Below are 6,000 nucleotides of genomic sequence, written 5' to 3'. Positions count from 1 at the left end.
ATCTGATATTTTGATATTCTGTTTACAGCCATCCTCCATATTTAACATTTCTAAAAAGCAGGAATTTCAAAAGAACTGTTTCCTCTCTTTACAGGAGCGCATTAGAGCCACTTTAAACGTGCCACTCTCACTCTGTAACCTTGTATTACTGCAGTCTGTCTTCACTTACATTGGATGTGTGTTGCCCTGCAGGGACATAAGTACTGTATAAACAACATTAGATCAATCGTCCTAGGCTTCTATTAAGACAACATAGCTAAACACCAAACTCAGGAGTGTGAAGTGAACAAAACAATCCACACTGCTCAATCATTATAAAAGACAATGTCTGTTTTATGAAAATGTCTTCATTACTGCTATGTAGGACTAATGAGTTTTAAGTTTTCTTGTCTTGATGATAATTATTGTTTCATATCATTATGTACTTCATAGTCTCAGTATCAGGGCATAGTACACAGTATTTTGTAAAAAACAATTTTTTAGCATCATAAGTATTGTAAATGTTAACATGGGTTAATAATTGTAAGTCTCCATCTGTAGTACATATGACTGTAGTACATATTCAATGTTATGCACTGTGAAGTGTGATTCTGTACACTCAGAACAGGCAACAAGTTAACTGGGAGAAACCCACAACATTGTTAACTGAATACAGAAACATTTCTTCATTCCTCCAAGTAGACCTAAATATGTTGGGGAGGGGATGTCGAAGCTGATAGATTTCACTTTGTGGTGATCCTGGCCTCATATTATTATAGTTTTTTGTCAAATTTGGAGTGAATCTGATGTTGAGTCTAGGATTTTTCTTTTACCTGCTGGAAGGGAGTCAAAAAGTGCACAATGCCACAGCCATCAATGGCTAGGAGTCCCAGAGAGCAGAACTGACCTCCATGTCTTTGGGTGGGTAGGAAAGACATCTTACTGCATTTACCAGCTCTTTGTTAATTTGATAATCCATAGGATCCTTTGAGATGAGCACTTATTTCTGTACTAGAATCAGTTGGTTACACTCAATGTACATTATATTGCTAAAAGTATTCACTCATCTGCCTTGAGTGAACTTGAGTGACATCCCAATCTTAATCCATAGGGTTTAATATGATGTTGGCCCACCCTTTGCAGCTATAAAAGCTTCAACTCTTCTGGGAAGCCTTTCCACAAGGTTCATGTGTTCATGGGAAGTTTTGACCATTCTTCCAAAAGCGCATTTGTAAGGTCAGAAACTGATATTGGACGGGAATTCATCCTAAAGATGTTCTATCAGGTTGAGGTCAGGACTCTATGCAGGTCAGTCAAGTTCTTCCACACCAAACTTGCATGTTTTTATGGACCTTGCTTTGTACACTGCTCCGCAGTCATGTTGGAACAGGAAGGGGCCATCCCCAAACTTCATGGGAGCATGAAATTGTCCAAAATCTCTTGGTATGCTGAAGCATTAACAGTTCATTTTACCAGAACTAAGGGGCCGAGCCCAACTCCTGAAAAACAACCCCACAAAATAATCCCCCCTCCACCAAATTTTACACTTGGCACAATGCAGTCAGACAAGTACAATTCTCCTGGCAACCACCAAACCCAGACTCGTCCATCAGATTGCCAGACAAATCAGATTGTATGATTTGTCACTCCAGAGAACATGTCTCCACTGCTCTAGAGTCCAGATGTGGCGTGCTTTACACCACTGCAGCTGATGCTTTGCATTACGCTTGGTGATGTAAGGCTTGGCTGCAGCTGCTCAGCCATGGAAACCCATTCCATGAAGCTCTCTATGCACTGTTCTTGAGCTAATCTGAAGGCCACATGATGTTTGGAGGTCTGTACTGATTGACTCTGCAGAAAGTTGGTGACCTCTGCGCACTATGCGCCTCAGCATCTGCTGACCCCGCTCTCTAATTTTATGTGGTCTACCACTTTGTGGCTCAGTTGCTGTCTTTCCCAAGTGCTTCCACTTTTTTATAATACCACTGACAGTTGACTGTGGAATATTTAGTAGTGAGGAAATTTCACAACTGGACTTGTTGTACAGATGGCATCCTATCACGGTACCATGATGGAATTCACTGAGCTCCTGAGAGTGACCCATCCTTTCACAAATGTTTGTAGAAGCAGTCTGCCTAGGTGCTTGGTTTTATACACTTGTGGCCATGGAAGTGATTGGAACACCTGAATTCAATTATTTGAATGGGTGAGCAAAAACTTATGGCTATATAGTGTATATAATCTTGTGTACATATGTTTCATTTAATATTGACATATGGCATAGATATAGAAACATAGCAGTCCCACCAGAGTCTGATGCCATCTCAGACCACCCTTATTTCATTTCAATCATAATATAGTCATCTTGCCTCACTACTGCACCAGACACATGATCAAGTCAGATACTGCACCTAATATTATTGCAAATCTCCCAGGTTTATAAGCTTGGACTGGGATATTATTAAACCATGCAGAACTTGATCAAATGACCGAATGCTTAGTCAGCATTTCACTTCCCACTCAATGGTGTTGCTCCTTGTAGAAAGACTCTGCTATTACTGTTTCAACAGCTTATCTGTCTACCTTAATAGAAGATTAAAATAACCCATGATGTTTATTTACTACAATAGCACAACCAACTAGGAATGAAACTGATACCAAAGATTACATCACAGATTACATATCAGTAGTAATTGTTAGGATTTTTTTAAATGAGAGAATTAAAACCACTAGAGATAATATTCACAGTATTAATGCAGTATCAGACAGTTACACAGTGACCAAAATAACCATATCAGTAAAGACATTAAACAACCACATCAATAAAGACATTAAACAACCACATCAATAAAGACATTAGAGTCTTTTATTCCTGTCCAACAGCTTCAACTATCATTAATTTCCTCCTCAAAATCTTCCACTTCCTTACTAGGAAGAAATTCTATCTGAAGAAATTGAACCTCTATTAAATATAATAAACTCCTGCCTGAACATTTTCTATGTACTTAAATCATTCAAACTAACAGTTATCGAACCAATGATCAAGAAAGCAACCTGGACCTAAAGTGTCAAACTATAGGCCTATTTCAAAGCTTGCCTATATATCTAAGGTCCTAGAGAAAGTTAACAGCTAAGCTCATACTTTCATCAGAACCAGATCCATGAAGTCTTTCAGTCAGGGTTTAGGCCTCATTATAGTTCTGAGACAGAATTTGATACTATAGATCACATTTCATTAGATAGACTTGGAAAAGATATCGGGAATAAGGGTATAGCCCTTTCTTTGTTTAGTTCATACTTGGCTGATCCTTATCAGTTTGTGAACAGAAATGTGACTTTTCAGCATACACTAAGGTTAGTTTTGATGACCTACAAGGGTCTACTTTAAGAAATATATAAACAAGTTCTATAATAATATAAAAGCAAAACATAAAAACAAACTATATATATATATATATATATATATATATATATATATATATATATATATATATATATATATATATATATATATATATATGAAAATTCACCCCCTGATGTCCCCTGCTGTAGCCCATCACACCTCCACCCCAGCCAACTACTTTCTGTTGCCTTTAATGGGCGTTCTCTTGCGGGTTGGGTCTTGGATACATGCACACCTTGGGACAAGAGTAGGACCTCTCGAAAGTTGGACTAGATATTAATTGCTTATTTTTCCAAATTTTAAATGTATTTAAATTTATTCTCTTTAAACTGTTATTATAGTGGTGAACATTGTTGGACAGAGGAGGATGCCCCTGAGGCTTACGTCCCCTAAAATTTTCTTCCTCATGCTCTAGGGAGTTTTTCCTTGCCACTTTTGCCCTTGGCTTGCTCACTGGGGGCTTGGACTTGGACATTTGTAAAGCTGCTTGTGACAACATCTGCAGTAAAAAGTGCTGTATAAATACATTTTGAATTGAATATATATATATATATATATATATATATATATATATATATATATATATATATATATATTGTATGTATGTATGTGTGTGTGTGTGTGTGTGTGTGTGTGTGTGTGTGTGTGTGTGTGTCTGTGTACATCCAGTGATGGTCGGTGGGTGCTCTGTCCTTATCTTCCCTTGCATTACTAATGACCTACAAAGCCTTTAATGGTCTTGCCCCAGAGTAAGTGAATGCTTGTTCTGTAATGAGCTTCTATGTCTACTTAGATCAAAAGTTGGTGGTTATTTATTAGTACCTAGTATAAGGAAATCTACCACAGGGAGTAGTGTCTTCTCCTATAAAGCTCCCACACTATGGAATAACCTTCCTGTAAATGTTCGAGACTCAGACACAGTCTCAATATTTAAGGCTAGGCTGAAAACCTATTTCTTTAGCGATATATTTTATTCAAATACACCCAATCTTAGATAAAAGTGTATATCTGGAGGATCATGGGCATTGAGATTTATGGAAACTGGGATACCCCGCAACCCACTGTTCCACAGCCCTGGTTTCCCCCTGAACAACAAAGCTCTAGGCTCACTGGGCAGCAGTTCCTGATTCGTTTGGCATGATATATTGGCTTCAGACACCCAGAGTAGGACTTCTATGAACCTGAGATAGACTTCGATTGCTTTCTTGTTCTTTATTGTTTATATCATTGCTGTTGTGATGTTCGGTGTCAACCAGAAGTGGATGGGCCTCCCCTTTGAGTCTTGGTTCCTCTCAAGGCTTCCTTCTCAGGCTCTTCCCACTGTTGCCTTTGGCTTGCTCAATAGGGTTTGAACTTAGACATCTGTAAGGCTGCTTTGTGAGAACAGCTGTTGTAAAAAGTACTATATACATACTACATTTTACTTTAAGGCTGTGTTCATCTAAACTGATGTGCTGATACCTATTTTTCCTATATGTAGTAATATATAATGTTTCATCATTGGTTTGGTTCTGTAATTACATGTTCCTTCCACAGGGTGAAATTTACATTTATCTGACAGTTTTATCCAAAGCAACTTACAATTATGATTGAATAAAACTTACAGGCATTGCTCAGGGGCCCAACAGTAGCAACCTGGCAGTGGGGGAGGAGGAATTAAACCAGCAATCTACCAGTCACAAGTCAAGCACCTTAATCACTGAGCTACCACTGCCCTGGTCAGAGCTAAAAAAATACCTGCAATTAAAAGCTGGTACTTAGTATCAGCAACCTACAACTGTAGCTGTGAATTGCAGGTGTTTTAGCTTTCCCTTTTTCTTTCAGGCTTTAGCCTGCCTTTTGTTTGGCTGAATGTGACAGTAATTTTCCTGGAACACATTCAGTATTTGAAATCCCTCTTGGCTTCAATGCTAAATCCTTGCTGTCATTAAATATGGAAAGTATTCAATACAGGCTTGATTTCCCAAAAGCACAGCACAAGGCCAAGAGCTGATTTACTGACCTGTGTGATGTCTGTAAAATAGTTCTGTAAACCAGATCATTTTTAATCATCTTTAGTAATAAACAGATCATGTAGCTCATAAATGATGGTTTTCAGGTTACAATAAAATATGAGACACCTATGACCATTTCACAGGCAGCAATCCTTATATCATTTTGACAGATCTGTTTGTGTGATGGTGGTGGCAGAGAACAGATGAGATGCGAGTGCTCTGAAGAGGTGTCTTTATTCCATTAGGGAAACTGATAGTGCAGCGTCGAGTGTGTAAAAAACCAACAACAGAAAAGCACGACAGTGATAGCTTAAAGTGTGGAATGTTGACAGGAATAGCTGAGCATGTCATAACAGCACTGCTTAGGCAGGCAATGCACAGCACTGGATTCAGCATCCTGTGGGCTTTAAATAGGGAGACAGAAAAAGGACTAATGAGACACAGGTGCATGCAGTTGGTACACGGGTGATTAGGAGCAGGGCAGGTGCGGGGTGTGTGTGTTTGTGTCTCAGTGGGTGTGTCCCTCTCTCTGAGTGCCTGGCACACCATGACAGTTTGATTAGTTTAGAATCTGTGTGATATTTTCAGACATTACTAAGGATGCAAGCACTGATAATGAGAACA

This window comes from Electrophorus electricus, chromosome 1 (assembly GCF_013358815.1).
Source record: "Electrophorus electricus isolate fEleEle1 chromosome 1, fEleEle1.pri, whole genome shotgun sequence".
Lineage (NCBI taxonomy): Eukaryota > Metazoa > Chordata > Actinopteri > Gymnotiformes > Gymnotidae > Electrophorus > Electrophorus electricus.
The sequence above is the reverse complement of the archived record's forward strand: the minus strand, read 5'-3'. Positions refer to the sequence as shown.